At 35.1% G+C, this 17,059-nt stretch overlaps 2 long non-coding RNA genes across 5 annotated transcripts in view; one reads left to right on the top strand and one right to left on the bottom strand.

Moving 5' to 3' along the window:
• The window catches only part of LOC126753207 (uncharacterized), a 123,162-nt gene extending 117,135 nt beyond the window's left edge, over positions 1-6,027 (top strand). The window contains exon 3 of the long non-coding RNA XR_007666100.1: positions 5,593-6,027. This is a non-coding gene — a long non-coding RNA (uncharacterized LOC126753207). The remainder of the gene's footprint in view (positions 1-5,592) is intronic.
• Positions 6,028-6,225: 198 nt separating this feature from the next.
• The window catches only part of LOC126753206 (uncharacterized), a 123,540-nt gene continuing 112,706 nt past the window's right edge, over positions 6,226-17,059 (bottom strand). The window contains exons 1-4 of one of the 4 annotated variants that reach the window (XR_007666096.1): positions 15,526-15,848; positions 8,208-8,845; positions 6,810-6,935; positions 6,226-6,714 (exon numbers count right to left, since the gene is read on the bottom strand). This is a non-coding gene — a long non-coding RNA (uncharacterized LOC126753206). Of the gene's footprint in view, positions 6,715-6,809; positions 6,936-8,207; positions 8,846-9,086; positions 10,121-14,987; positions 15,091-15,525; positions 15,849-17,059 lie in introns of those variants that run through there. The other 3 variants (XR_007666098.1, XR_007666097.1, XR_007666099.1) reach the window with 3 other exon arrangements.

Below are 17,059 nucleotides of genomic sequence, written 5' to 3'. Positions count from 1 at the left end.
ACGAAATTTATAAAAAAAAAGATATATAAACCCTTAATAAAAAATCTAATTTCCGACAAATTTCAATTTTATAAAAAAATTTCAAATCATTTCTAAATTAAATCTATAAATAACTACCATAACCTAATAAAATTTAAAAATATTTCGGAATAAACAATTTAAAATTTTTTTATTAAATTTCAGCCATTAAAAATTTTAAATTTGAAATGGATAATTCACAAATTAATTGTTTTTGTTGTAATTGTGACATTGTCATTTGTTGAAATTAACACGCCCAATTCATTGTCAGGTGACAAGCGAACACTAACACCGACACACAGAGTCGCTCATGCAAAGATATGCACAATTAATTCGGTAACATCCCCTAGTTTTAGATTGCTCCCACCCACTACTGTTCCTACCACTGCTCGTATATGCATATACTTATGTACATATGTATGTGTGTATGTTTTTATGAATATGTTAAATAGTCACACGTTCGGCGACAAGTCTGTGGCGGGCATAAATTTTCCGCCATCTGACCTCAAAGCAACACATCACACGGCAATCACACGCCGCGGCAAGCGCAACACAACCATTGAGCGCAGCCAATATTAACGTTTGTGAGTGTGTGTGTATGTATGTATGTATGTATGTGTGCAGTCTAAGAATTATATCGGCAATAAAAAATCTACAAGTGTATATATGTATGTATGCATGAATCTAGTGTGTATGTGTGTATAAAACGAACATCCGTTCTCAGCGGCAAGTGTGACGGCGGCCGCCCATATGCCTGCAGTCGCACATGTGAGCCACCCTCACAAATTTATGTCGAACAAATGGCCCATTATCACACGTAGCCATTTCTCTTACAATTTAATTTGCTCATCAAAACGCGCATAAAAATCTAAACATTCAACATAAAATTCCAAAATGAAAAAAAAAAAAATTAAAAAAAATCATATCAAAAATGTGCCAAGTTATAAATTAAGTTGGGAATTTCAATTTTTGAAATTTAAAAAAAAATTTCCCATAATACGCACAATCAATGGAAAATCTTAATAAGACGGAGGCAGGGAATGGCTATTGAAAAATTCCGGCGAGGATTAATATTTGCATAAGTATGTGTGAATATATGTAAGAATTAGAGCACTACTACATATGCCTTCTATGTATGTACATATATATAAATATACTATATATATATATATATATATTTTACCCTGTTGATCTCTCACATTCTCTTTTTTCTAATTTGCGGAACCAAGCGCAGACTTCGCTCTGGGCGTTGAAGTGTCCCATTTTTTCCCCGAAACTGTTGACTTTGGACGTTTTTCTTCTGGTTTCCCCTTTGGGCTCATTCCATTACTTTGCTAGAGTTCTTTAAAATTCGTCTTCTTAAATAAGCTAATTCCCATTAAAGCCTTATCGATAAGAATATTTGGCTCCGATCTCCTCCAGTAGTATTTTTAATCCTTCCTTTTAACTTCATATCTGGGTTTTGGTATCAGAGTGAATGAGCTCACAGAGGAATCAGCAAGTGCTGCCGTTTTAAACTCTAGTTTTCCAATTTTCTTTATGAGATGAGATGTTGAATGCATAAAAATTGTAGTAGCTACAAAATGAGAGGGTTAAAAATCCGTGTCCGTTCTTGTTACGAGAGCTCAACTATCGCGGGAACAAAAGAACACTAGTTCAAATCAGTAAAAAAAAAATGGAAGTTGTAGAAAGCTTAAGTTCTTGAGGATTCTGTTATTCATAGTTTGGAAGTTATATAATTTTAAAAGCATTATTAATTTTTATATCTTTGGGGTTGCAAAGAGCAAGTTTACATCGCTGTCAAGGTCCATGTTTGACTAAGTAGATAAACACTGTAGGATTTTGGGGCAGAACAGTGGTATAACATGTATCCCTGTATGTTAAATTTTATGTATATTACTAGTAATGGGCTCTCAAGTGCGCAGTTTTTTTATAAGGTTACAAAATCCTCACCGATCCATTTAGATCTTAAATCTACAGGGTACTAGAAAGAGAAAAATTTGGAGCTCTCTGTGTACCGGACTTTGGAAGCTTTCAAATATATAAGTCGTTAAACTCGCAATTGATTCAATTTGCCTCTTTTGAATCTAGTAATTTTCATCTATTCAAGGGAAATCTGTTTGTAGTTCTCTACTACGCCAAAGGCAAAAACTTGAGGGGTTACATGGGTTTCCTCGTATAAAAAACAGCCCTTTTCGAAAATTTTTTCTCAAATAAAAAATTAAATATTTTATTAGAATTTTTCATTGTATGCACTATTAATAAAAAAATTCTGAAATTTTTGGAAAAAATATTTTAAACTCGGCCAAGTCGATGCCATTCCTCGGAAAAAGGTGTGCCTGCATTGGCAGGATAACTCCTTACAGGATCATCCAAAGTGAAAAAGTACGTGTTTTAGTTAAAACCTTAACTTAGAACTTGGACGAAGTAAAAAAACCGAAAATTGAATTTTTAGTAAACCTTTTTACAAAAAAAAAAATGAAAACTTCAGCTAAAATTACGCGACATTTTTTTTCAAATAGTTTTTATCGAAAAAAATGTTTCATCCATGTTTTTAAGCATAGAATCTCAAAGATCTGTGTAATGTTTCATAAAGATCGGTTGAATAGTTCTCGAGAAATCTTGCCAACCGACTTCAAAACACAGTTTCGAGAAAAACACGTTTAAAGGTTTGATACTTAGCCTAGTTAACCTCGAGCGCATAAGTTCTCAAGGCTGTATCTTCGAAACTATATCTCGGATCAACTTGAAAATTTAGGGCAATATTCTGTAGGTTGTAGAATTTCGATTTTTTGAAACCCGTAAACCTACATATGTACATACATATGTAACCCCTTAAACGAGCGAAGGTTGGTCGGGTCTCAGGCGGCAATATCAAACCATCGTGTGTACGAAAAATCACTTTTAAGGTAATTTGACAAAATTTGACAGAGGAAGTAAGAAAAGATACTGAGTACAGACGAGTCTAAATAACGAGTCGCGTTTGGGGCCTCAAGATGATGCTAAAAAAACCAAAGTATTGAAGAGGGTTCCTACTTGTCTCAAGTTTTCACACAAAGAACGGTTTCGCATATCCGAGAAATCGGTATTCCAATGCGATCGACTAACTATTTGTGGAACTATGGAGACTGTAAAAAAGTTTAGAGCATGCCTACGGCCCGAGCAACTCGGCAGATGCAAGTAATTCCTTTACACCATATATCTATATTTAATAACTCGTTAGTAGTCACAACTAAACCACCACACTAAAATAAATGTCTTCTGAATACCATGGGGTGCCTTTCAAAGAGACTCGCCTTATCAACTGTCAATGTTTGTATGTCTATCTTTCACAATAAACAAATATGTTTTCGCAGTAAAGCAAAATTTTAAAATTGCGCTTGCGAGCAGAGAAAAAATTTTTAAATGAAAACTTTTCTGCGAAAGCGACATCTGCTGAAGAAAGCTTAATTTGTGAAACAGTTGTACGAGAGCCTTTTAGCCGGTGACGAAATAATTTCGAACATGTGTTTTATTATACAAACGTACACACACATACATCTGTCTGCATCTAGCATAGCTACATGTCTGCTAATTTCTTTCTTCATTCTACAAAAGCGAAAAAATCAAAAAAGCCAGAAAGAATTGCCATGAATTTCTCGACTAATTCAAGCGCTTCCCCACGTCAACGCTAAATGTTAAGCCCAAACTATTAAGCGAACGCACATAAATTAAAAATGCCGCGCATACCGCTACTAATTTTCAAAAACATAAAACATTCTCAAAAATTCAAATATTTCTACAACAAAAAAAGCAAATGCTAAAAATAAAAAAATACGAAAATAAAAACCACGAAGAGACGAAATAAAATGTCGCTGAAGTGGCTGTGACAGTTGTGCAACAACAACTAAAACATTAGATACAACAAAAAAAATGCTGAAAATATTAAAAATTTTAAACACTTTTTTAAGTTAAAAAATTGCGCTTTCAACAAACTGAGTTCTAAAGAATAAGGAATAGGGAAGGCATATTTTTTCCACGCCCAAATCGCCGGTCGAAAATTGCTTGAGTAAGAAAAATGATGTTATTAACACTGAACTGCGTAAACTGTCACTATTATGTCGCCAAAACAGATTTTCCACATTGAAAGGCTACATTTTTATAAATTTTCTTATGTTATACACAATTTAGGGTGAGCCCAAAACTAAAACTGTTTGCGAATTTTTTGTTTTAAATAAAACTATATGCGGAGAAGAAAATATCCCTTCAAGGCAGTATCCAGTATTAGGACCCCGTCAAAACAAATTTTTAATATTATCATTTTATTATATATTTCATTGCATATACATACATTAGAGCGGGTCGATTTACAGGGAGCCAATAAAACGAGCTACCAAGGTCATGCAATTTAAGGGGTTACATGGGTTTACAGGTTTCAAAAATCTAATTTTTTTATTGTTTTATTAATTTCTAATACAGCCTTGAGAACTTGTGCGCTGGAGGCTAGCTAGGCTAGCGCCTTCTTTAGACGCGTTTTTCTCGAACTGTGCTTTGAAGTCGGTTGGCAAGATTTCTCGAGAACTACTCAACCGATCTTAATGAAATTTTACACAGGTCTTTGAGATACAATTCTTAAAGACTTGGCCGAGGAATTTTTTTCGATTACAACTATTTGAAAAAAAAATTTTGCAACATTTTCACTGAAAATTTCATCTTTTTGTCTGCCAAAACTCCAATATTTATTTTTTTTTTCCTTTGTCCAAGTTCTAAGTTAAGGCTTTAACTAAAACAAGTATTTTTTCACTTTAGATGATCTTGTAAGGAGTTATCCTGCCAACGCGGGCGTATCTATAAAATATTTTTTTCAAAAATTTAAGAATTTCTTTGTTAATATTGTGTGTTTTTGCAACAATAAAAAATTCTAATAAAATATTTCAATTTAAAAAAAAAGGCTGTTCTTTACCCGAGAAATCCCATGTAACCCCTTAATGTCTCTAGATTATTTTCTCTGAGCGTATGTTAAATCAAAGGTGTGCGACAATCAACCAGCGACGATCAAGAAGCTCGAGGACAACATTCCGCGTACTATAGCCGAAAATCCAGACAAAATGCTGCACTGGGTCATCGAAAATTGGCGTAAACGGGTGGAGATGAGCAAACGGAGCCGTGGTGCCCATTCCAGCGACAATTTATTCAAATCATAAATGGCATAAAATTTTATCTGCATAATAAAATAAAAACAGAACTCATTTTGAGCAAATTTGTGTGTTTTCATTTCATTTCATGTTGGTACACCCTTTAAAAGGTCAAGGATTTTTGTTGGAGAAACGTAAGTAGGTATTGTGGCCAAATGAAAACGTGCAAGTATGACAGAGGACTGCTGATTATATATCAACATATTCATTTCCTTCAATTATTATTATTTAATACAGAGAACGTTTAATATATTATATATATTATATTTTAATATTTAATATTTGCTAACACTTCATATGTACATATCTTCGCACAAAACCAAAACGTAAATTAAACCGCGTTAAATAGTCCCCATATAATTTGTAACTCATTCACAATTGCCTGCTTGCATACTTTCAGGCGCAAATAAATTTCCCTGCACACGCAATCACTATTGTGCTCGCTCACACCAATGTCATGCGGCACACCCTGAGCAGCCATTGTATACACACTGCCGCACCGTTTTAACTCACGGCCTTTCAAGCGTGCAATTGACAGCACCACCACTATTTGGCACACTTCAACCAACGCGCATTGTTGTTGCACGCCGCTTTGTTTACATCAGCATGTGACCGGCCAGCACGTTGCCCTACCAACAATTTGTCGAGTCGGCAGACACCATCTAGCGATTCTGGGTACCTGGTAAATGACGCGCGCCGAGATACAACACCTCAAATGTTTGCGGCCACGCGACGGCACAGGGTGACCAATGTGCTTCAAAATTAAAAATTAATAAAAAATAGCCTCTCTATGAAGAGTATCATTAAATAGCAAAATTTTATAGTAAAAAACAAATATTAAGCAATTTTATTTGAAATAATTTTACAAATATTTTCTTTTTTACAAATTTAAGTATTGAAATTATTATGTTAAATAGTTTTAAATATTGAAGTAATTTAGGAGTAAATTTATAATTGTAATTTTTTAATGGTTGGAATTAATTTTGTTAATTAAATAAATTAATTAAATAAATTATTGTTAATTAAAAAAATAATGGTTAATTAAATAAATTGTTCCTTAAATAAATCATGATTAATTAAATAAACCATTGTTAATTAATTAAATTAAATTATTGTTAGCTAATTTTTTGTTAATTAAACCATTGTTAATTAAAAAAAATTATAGTTAATTAAGTAAATTATTGTCGAAGTTATTGTTAATTAAATAAATTATTGTTAATTAAATAAATTATTGTTAATTAAATAAATTATTGTCGTCTAGCATTATAAAACTTCCTCTGCACACAGGCAAGTATTTCACGAGACTATTTAGATATGAATGTTCCGCTAATGGCAACTCTGCGCCAACCTGGATATGGAGCGTGTTGTGTGGCGTTGCTTGCGACTGCTGCTTGCGACTGCTGCTTTGCTTGCTGATGTTTATTCTCTTTAATTTTTGTTGTTATTGTCGCTATGTTGCGCTGTCGCGATGCAGCAATTTCGATTTGTGTATGGAAAAGCGGGCGACCAGGAAATCGTGTAGCTGAAATGGGATACAGGCGTTAGGCGTTGTAGATACTTTTTGTATGTTTATATGACAACTTACAAACATGAATCTATAATGACATTACATCGTACCTGCTTTGTTTTGTGTGTGTGTGTATTTGTGGCGTAATGAGTATCTCATGGATTTGTAAACATTTGTAGAATGGCCGCTTGGAAACAGCTGATGGCTGTTGACTGCTGGAGGGTGGAAGCTAAAGCCTGTAAAGATATAAAAGAGGCCAGATTAAAGTGGTTGCAAGCATTATACATTCTTACATAGAAACGTAAATTCAGAAATGTAGATTCAGTTGTGTATATGTAAGCACATGTTTAATCCAGCAGATATTTAAAATGGAATATGATGTGTGTATAATTTAATGTTTGGAGCAACTTTTGGGTATAATTTTAAATGGAAAATTTTAATAAACTATTTTAAATACTTTTTGAGTAACTCTTTATGGCTTTAGGGAAATAATTATGAGGTTATAGTTCTAGCCTGACGAGCTGATTTTATATATGTATGTATATTATATATAATATTTATTATTTATTTTTATTTTATTTTAAAATGAAATAAAGAGTAAAGTGTATTAGATGAAACACTACCTAGAAGTAAGTACTGAGTACTTAAAGACATTGATTACGCCGTCTTTTATGCTTCTTTCTTTAATCCACACTATAGTTATAAAAGACGTTCCAATCGATTTATAGGTTTATTATTCATAGTTTCCGGACAGACAAAGGATTCCTCACAAGTTGATTTTTTCTGCGAGTTCTATGCTAAATTTGATAAACATGCCTACCTCGTCAAATGAAAAAGTTTTCCATACGATTTGATTTCGATCGTTCAGTTTGTATGACAACTATATGCTGTACTGATTCAATCTGAACCATTTCTCCGGAGATTGCGACGTTGTCTCAGAAAATAATTCGTGTCAAATCTGAAATATAATGTCAAATTAAAAAGCTTTCCATACAAATACCTGATTCCGATCGCTTAGATTTTATGACTGCTGCATGGTATAGTGGTCCGATATCGGTGATTCCGACAAGTGAACAGTTTCTTGAGGAGAAAAGGACGTGAGCAAAATTTCAGGTCGAGATCTCAAAAGCTGGGAGCCTAGCTCGCGTATATACAGACGGATAGACTGACGAATATTGCTAAACCGACTCAGCTCGTCGTGCTGATAATTTATATATATTTATGTATGTACATATACATACATACATACATACATACATATACATATATGTATGTATGTACATATATATGTATATGTACATCCATATATCTATTTTATAGGATCTACATAGTTTCCTTTTGGGTGTTACAAAATTCGTGGAAAACTTTGTATAAATATTGAAAACAATGTCTTTTCTCACTCGCAAGTATGGTTTGCAAATATATACATATGTATGTACATATATAAATAATATAAATATCTACATATTTAGGTACATGCTAAATACTTTTTACCATAATGCACCCACCTTAAAAATGTTCAACCAGGGTAATCACAGCTTTTCTCCAGGTCGATGAGATACTACTATACATATATTCGATTCAATTGCCTCCTTTGTAGTTGTAAGCGCGCCAACAACATTCGTACTTGAGAACGAATATTAATTCATTTGTTCGCTCGTTTATTTCCGGTTTTCGTTTATAGGCTCAAAATGCCTATAAAATTATCTACCAATGGCACAACATTGCAACAGAGTTGGCAGGCCAATCAACGGTGCTTGGACTCCACCCTCGATAAACGGGCTTGCATGAAGGTAAGTACTAGTAGTTGTAGTAGGTACTCACTCGTTACATACACATTGGCTTTAATGTTGCTGCAAAAAAAAGCACATCGCAATCACGACGACCGAATCGAATCCACCGCCCGTGCCACAGCAACGCACAGCCATGCTGCCAAGTGGACGCTCGCTCGGTCAAATACTTTATGGAATGCCGTAGCTACCTACAGCGGCTGGAGTTGGTTCGAGTGCTGTGGGGGCAATATCAAGTGGCATGACCTATTGCAAAAGTACGATTAAATCTCCAATCAAAACGTTGCAATTTTCATTACTTTCAGATGCGGCCATTGGATTCATTGTTGTATTAATGCGCTCATTTGAATTGAAAGCTAAAAGAAAATGAATTTATTTAGTTGTTATAATTTTGAGCATAATTTTTATGAGGACTAGCTGGAGGAAAACTTATAATAAAATTTATATTTAGCGGTTGTTGATATACATAAGTAAGTATATAAAAATATACATATGTATGTATGTATACACATATTTGGACCTAAAACAATCTTTATCAATATTATGCATTATTATTGTAATTTCCTTTAGACAACTTTTAGTTTCAATACAACTTACCACTGCAACTGATTAGCTTCGCATACATATATTAGTATGTACATATGTATGTCTGTAATTAGAACTGATGTGTTGCAGTCTTGTCCCTTACATATTTATGAGGAGAAAAAACTATAAGGTATTTAAAAAATCCTATTTAAGAGAAATAATATACAATATATGTAAAGGCGGAAAGCTGATGTGTACTGATCCTTAAAAATATATATCGCATAAGAGAATGTACAAAAGCAAGCCAAAACGCTAATTTCTGCTCCATCGAAGCTATGATACCCCTCACTACTGCATTTCACAAAGCCTTAATAGCTATAAAAAGAATATATATGTACATACATATATGCTAAAACTATGTGCTTTAGTGGTCCGCTCTGAACCATTTGTTCGAAGATTGTAGCGCTGCCTTGAATAATAACACAACTCTGTATAAAATATATTTTATTTGATGCGCTGGCGATCTTAGCAAATTGTTATGGTTTCAAGTGTCCAGATTACGAATTCTTCTTTATTGGCGCAGTCGCCGCCCACGCGGTTATAGTCGAAATTATGAATTAGTTCATGAAAATTTTTAAAGCGTCTGGTTTTCATGATAGTTTGATTAATTATTATTCAGAAAAAAATTAACTTGTTTTGATTAGCGTTCTGCGCCCCCTTTTTCGCTCATCACGTGATCCACACCCTCAAGCTCTTTACCGAACATAAACGAAAATAGACTATATACGGAATTAACTGTATAATTTTTCGGATAATTTAAGAAATTATGGAGAAAGCGGTTCCATCAGAACAGGCGCGGATCCACGGGGAGGGGAGAACTACGTAGAGTTCCTCCTCCAAAAATAAAAGTTATACATTATTTCCATCATAAGTTACACTCCGCGAAGAAAAAGATATTGAGTTGCAAATACAAAATTATATAGTTCCCCCCCAAAATTCTACTCTGAATCCGCCACTGAACCAGAATCCAAAAGTGATGGAAGATATACATATGTATGTATATCAAGATTGATGGGACCGTCCCATTATACCAGATCAGTACTGGTTCTTTAAAAGAGATTGTTAACTAAGAAATTGTAAAGAAAAAGCTCATAAAAGGCGTGTTTGGAGATATAACACATATTATCGACATTTGTATCTTTGTTTACTTCAATGTGTCCTCATGTTTCAAAACAAATGTGACATTATAAATATACTTATGTATGTATGTATTATTTATTTCATGTTTTTGATTTTTGTAATTTAAAATGAAATTAAAGATTAAAAAAACGAGAGTAAATCTTGCAAGATCATCGATACTTTCATGAATTGTGAGCATAAATAGATCCCAAATCGATCTTATATCCAGGGCAACAAAACCAAATTGTGCAGAATTCTGTCAAATAAAAAAGTATTCCATAGAGGGGCCCGATTTTCATATATCAGTTCGTGTGGGCGGCTCCAGCAAATGAACAACTCCTTAGGGGGAAATAGGAGCACTGCAAAATACGCGATATCTAAAAAGCTGAAGGACTACTACACGTATAAACATACAGACAGACATAAGCACGTAGGGCCTGCGACGTTTCCCACTGAGTGTAACAAACTTTTGGCAAACTTAAGGTTACATGGATTTACGGATTTTAAAAAATCGATTTTTTCTATTGTTTTATTAAATTCTACAACATCTCTAGAATAAATGTCTTAAATTTTCAAGTTGATCCCGGGTGATTTTTTTGAGATTTTCATGCATTAGTATTTGACAGCTCACGTGGGATTTCAGACATGGTGTCAAAGAGAAAGATGCTCAGTATGCTTTGACATTTCATCATGAATAGACTTACTAACGAGCAACGCTTGCAAATCATTGAATTTTATTACCAAAAATCAGTGTCCGATTTATGGTCTACATAATCGACCAAGTGAGCAAACAATTAATGCGATTTTGACCAAGTTTCGCACTCAGTTTACTTTATTGGACATTAAACCAACCACACGAATGCGTACAGAAGAGAATATTGCGTCTGTTTCTGAGAGTGTGGCTGAAGACCGTGAAATGTCGATTCGTCGTTTGATTGGGTTTGTGTTATTCGACCACATGGAAGATTTTACAAAGATCTTGGTGTAAAACCGTATGAAATACAATTCAAGAACTGAAGCCGAACGATCTGCCACAACGCGACACAGCTCGCGATTCTTCTTCATTTTATATTTCTTATATAAGTTACCAAGATATATATTTGACTATTTTTTGTGGGGCTAAAAAAAAAAATAACCAGCAACTATTTTTGGAAGACAACATTTTTCGGGCTTTCGAAATGTAAAAAGTTGCCCAAAATTGGACTTTCCGAATTTTTTTCCATCGTCAACATTTAAAGTTCTCAAAAAGTAAATGTTTTAACGTTTCAAAAAAGAACCGATATTTTTTTTATGCGTTTTTTTTTTAGAAACGCAAGCGCTTAAAAAATCACCCGATTTTTACTGACTTGAGGGTCGCTCGGTCTAAATAAGAGCGCCGTCGCGTTTTTCTCAGCTGTGTTTTTGAAGTAGGTTGGTAAGATTTCTCGAGAAATACTCAACCAATTTTCATGAAATTTTACACAGGTTTTTGAGATACAATTCTTAAAGAAATTTCAGAATTTCTTTGTTAATAGTGTGTGTTTGTAACAATAAAAAATTTTAATAAAATATTTAATTTTTATATGAGAAAAAAATTGTTTAAAAAATGTTTTTTACCCGAGCAAATTCATGTAACCTCTTAAAGCTTAGTTCTTAATTATAAATAGCATAAAATGCCTATTTACTTACTATAAGCACATTTAAGGATAAATAAATATACTACATATGTACATATGTATGTATGTACACACATTCATTTGATACAAATTTCGAAGTGGCCACTTATGTCTCCTATCGAACAATTTTGGTTGGTCAATGAATGATATTCCCTCGGCTGATAGCCAACCGCGTCAGCAGCCAACCAACAAAATACTAAGGCACAAAAGCACACAAACACTCTGCAAATACATGCATACAAACATACATACATATGTACATGCAAACATAATTCCCTCAGCGCTGCATAAAAGTACGGTGTAATCGATAGTTGATTGTTGACTGTTACCGGCAATCAAAACGGGCGCAGACGCTGCCGAAGGCAAAAATCATAATCCCCGCGACGTTGGTGTGAGGACGGTGTCAAGTGAGCTGCCATTGTCGTTTTCATTTTAAAGAGGGAAAACAACAATAGCAGAAAAACGCAAGAACAGCCAACCAAACGCACAGCAGCTGGCACCGCATGTATATGTGCATGTGTGCGAAAACAATTGTATTCGATATGAACTGTAGTACCGCAGCAGCAAAAGGCAAAACAATAATAAAGCAAAGAATGGCTGCGAAACAGCAGGCGCTGGGCGATAGCAGCCGCACACACACAGCTACGCCGGCGATGACACAACAATACACCAACAGAGCGGCAAAAGCAAAAGCAGCAACAGAAAATAGGAACACCGAAACCAAAGCCAGAGCTCTACAGCAGCAGCAGCGGTAAACAGCCAGCCAGCTAGCCAGGCAGCCACCAGCGAACTGCAACACTGGCGCTGACAGCCAATAAGAACATTCATCCAACTGTAACAATGCAAACACTTTCGCAGCGTGCTGTGCGCCTATTATTCGGGATGTAGGATTCGACCAACACAAAATTTTCGAAATTCATTTCTGCTATGCTCGCACGGCAACGACCAATAAAGTGCTGCGACTGCTATTTGAGCAACAGCACCAACCAGCAACCGGGCCACACAACAACAGCACGCCGCTGCCATTTGAAGGCGAATGCAGTAAGCGACGTCGAGCAACAGCCAACCACGGTAACACGGTCACACAGCCACTGCCAGTTAATATGGGCGCGCACGTATACAGCTCGTCTCGTACTCGTCGACACTATCGACCCAGTCAGCAGACCAGCCAGCGCCGCTAGCACCCCTCCGTTCGTTCGCTGGCCCATTAACTGCTCTTCGAAACAATATAAAGCAAATAACGACCATGCCCCCCATTCCAATTGCTGACGCGACGCATCGATTTTTTACTTGCTTAACCCCTTTTGATACACTTTCGCTTAACAGCCAGTCAAACAGCCAACCAACCAACCACCCAAACACTCGTCGGTCGTAGTAAGTGTAGTCAGTCAGCTGTTTGTAGTTATTTGACTTACATGAAAATCGATCGAGCGAGCGAGCACGTTGCTCGCGTTAACTGCGCGTCGAGTAGGAAATGTGCTGTTAGGCAAGGTTAGGCGTGCAGCCGCATAAGAGGTCGCTCGCTTAGCTTCGCTCCGCCAAAAAGGTTCATTTACGTACGTCATGTATAATACACAAGAATATAATAAAAGTGAATTTGTGTACACAGCCAAACAAACATTGAATATTCATATTCATATGTACGTAAACAGATATACGGATTGTGCGCGAGAATGTACACCAGACCACAGTGTTCAATAACAATGAAAATGTTGCTTTGCAAATATTAAATATTGTTACACAAGTTAGTTAAGAAAAATTTAACAAATATAAAAACAATTAAAAAAAAAAAAACAATTAAAAAAAAAAAAAATAAAAAAAAAAAAAAAAAAAAAAAAAAAAAAATTAAAAAAAAAAAAAAAAAAAAAATATAAAAAAAAAAAAAAAAAAAAAAATAAAAAAAAAAAAAAAAAAAAAAAAAAAAAAACAATTAAAAAAAAAAAAATAAAAAATAAAAAAAAATGAAAATATTAAAAAATATATGTATATAAAAATATATATGTATAAAAATTGAAAAAATATAAAAGAATTAAAAAAATTGAAAAAATATAAAAGAATTAAAAAAATGTATAAAATAAAAAAAAGTTTAAAAGTAAAATATAAAAATAAAAAATATAAAAAAAATATATATAAAAAAATATGTATAAAAAAAATTAGAAAAAGAGATAAAACAAATATTTAAAAAAAAATAAAAAAAATATTAAAAAAAAAAATATTTAAAAAAAAATATTAAAAAAAAAATATTTAAAAAAAAATATTTAAAAAAATGTATTAAAAAAAAATTTAAAATGTCATAAAAGCTAATTAAAAAATACATTTATACAAAATAAACAATAAAAATGTATAATAAAATATAAAAATATAGATAAATTCATTTAGAAATATAAAAATATTATGAAATTAACACGTTATAAAAAATTACATATAAATAAATTATAAAAGAAAAATAGAAAAAATAAAAGCAAACATTTCTAAAACTAAAATCAAATCACAATATAAATGCATATTTCAAAAAAACATATGAAACATATCCGAAATAACTTTAACTTTTTTTCGAAAGAATTATGCTTTTCCTAGAACAATAAGGTAATTATTAAAATCCCGACATCCGAAATGTTGTGGAAAAAGTAAGCGTCCTCCACTTATATAATAAATATCGGCTCATTCGCTACAACTTTATTGTACCGCAGTCGAATTAAAACAAAACGCAGTAACAATGTTTTCGCAATGTTTACTTTTTTTTACTTTTATGTGGATTCAAGGTGCTTAGACCTTCACTTTCATAAGAGTTCATAGAAATTAAACTATTTCAGAGGTTATTATATTCAGTTCTTGTCTAAATTTACCCCAATCAATTAGACATACAGACATGGGGATTTTTTTCAACTCGCAGAGCTTCAGAAAAGCCTTTAGACATTTTTTCTTAAATTTCAGATTTAGTTTTGTAAAAGAATTAAGATATATCATATTTATTATGAGATCTAATCTAATATAATTAATCTAGAGTAAACTTAAACAAGTCGATTTTCTTTATCATTCAATTAATCTTCTTAAAAAGTAATATGTTTTATCATATATAGGTGTTTTTTATATGCAGAATATTTTTATGATATTTAAAATCGAAGTTTTCAGCCCTAACCCACAGTGGCATATTATCGAAAAAGTATGGTGAGCGCGCACAAAATGTGCCGTAACAAATGTCTGAGCAGCGACTAGGCCCATTCTGTGCGCCTAGTGAAAATATCGGTAACGCTGTGCAGCTGCCGACATGTGCGCACGACACGGCAAACGTCAGCGACAACCATAGCGACATTACGTCGTTTGACGTTTGCTGTGAAAACGGAAAGTAGCACGCAAAACGCAGGCACGCTTTGTGGATCCAGCGAGTGCACGCTAACACTGCTGCACTGCGCGTATCAAATGACAGGGGAAGGCGCAGCTAGCGGCTTACGCGTTTTGTATACAACGTGAACAACGTGGCGAGAACTGCGGACGTAAGTGATAATCCAGCGCGCGCTTTACAAAGCGAAAGCCACACAACGCTTTTGTCGACGCAAGCGGTGCAAGTACTCCCGACTACTGGAAGGGACGACACGCCGCCACATTTTCTGCGCAGTATTTTCGCCCAACGACGAAAGCGCGCGCTGAAGGTCAGCCTTGATACACTTACTGCTTACTGTACGTGTGTGCTCCAGAGTATCCTTAGAAACTAGGACATAACCTTGGCGCTTCAAGGTTTTCACCTTGTGCTCAATGCCGCACGCGGTTAGGTCAATGGCATGACCTTGTTCTTTGGCGGTCGCATGGATGGCATTGAGCGACAAACAAGAACAAGTACAAACTCTTAATCTTAGCAGCTAAGCGGAAAACCGATAAGCTGTACACAAAGCAGTATGAAATGTGTGTATAACAAACAACAAAGATATTTTGACTGGCAGCGCGCGAACAAAGCGCGAGTGCACAAAAGAACTTATTATCGGCACAATCGTTAGAACTGTATACTTTTACATACATGCACACATACATAAGTAACAACACCTTTTCAAAATCTAGTTGGCTTCGCATGTGCGATACTCGAAGCTTATTCGAGTTTCGTTAGCCGCCGCTCATTACTCACCGCCGTATCGCGTTCATTTCAATTCAAATTGAGCGATGGCGGCGCGGCGAACGCGCTTTTTGTTGGCGCTGGCGCGTTCAGCGCGAGCTCAACATCAGCTAACAGCGCCTCACGAATGCCCAGAAAGCAAACGACCACAACTCTCGAAACCTGTTTACCGCCAAAAAGTTGAGCGCTTGGGCACAAACAAAAACTGCCTTTATAAAAAGTACCCAAAGGCAGTAGTAGAACCATCTCACTCACACGCCTTGCCTGTGAAACACACGTCGAATGGTAGCGCTTGCCTGCCGCGTTCGCTCACACCCATCGTCAGGTTAAATACACGCGCCACCTAGCGAACGCAATCAACTACGTGTATTGGCGCGCTGTGTTTGGCCATATGTGGAGCACACATTTAGCGGGTAAACGCTGTCGCTTCGTTTCTTTTCGCCTAGTAAGACGGTCAGAAATTTGTTTCACTTTTGTTTTGCGCGCTGCGCGTGTGTACGCCGCGCGCCGTTGAATACGCTATGCGTGTGAGCGTCGGCATTGTGGTGGTGCGGAGTTCAATGTACGCCAGTGATTTTTGGTAGTTTCGTCGGTTGTTGAACTCTCGAAATTTGTAAAAGTAGGTAGAAAGGTAAGTGACCCCCCGAGCGACTAAAGACGCGTACTCATTACGTTGTCGCACTGATGGATGGATATTGTTTGTAGCGAGCGCACCTTAAGCCGCTGAAGGTTTTCACTTTTGCCAAGTCGAGACGCACTCGGCGCGTAGGTACAAACATACTTTGTCTGTATGTGTGTATTTGAAGAGGACATGAATACGAAACTAGATTGTATTCTGGGTGGATTAGCTTAATTATTTATTTACAGGTTGTTTATAGGTATGTGTAGAAAGGTGGTTTTAATGTTTCTATGAACCGACGGACAAAAATTTTTAGTTTTTTTGTACGTGGTCCGAACTTTAAATTTGGAACATACTCGTAAGAACCTTGTAAGGAAAAACTATTTGTCTTTGATCACAAAAATGTTGATAAGAAAGACACAATGTTGATAAGAAAACTTTTTTTTTTCAGAAGACACGACCTAGATAAAAGCATATGGCGTCGTCT

This window comes from Bactrocera neohumeralis, chromosome 3 (genome assembly GCF_024586455.1).
Source record: "Bactrocera neohumeralis isolate Rockhampton chromosome 3, APGP_CSIRO_Bneo_wtdbg2-racon-allhic-juicebox.fasta_v2, whole genome shotgun sequence".
Taxonomy (NCBI): Eukaryota; Metazoa; Arthropoda; class Insecta; order Diptera; family Tephritidae; genus Bactrocera; species Bactrocera neohumeralis.
The sequence above is the reverse complement of the archived record's forward strand: the minus strand, read 5'-3'. Positions and strand labels throughout refer to the sequence as shown.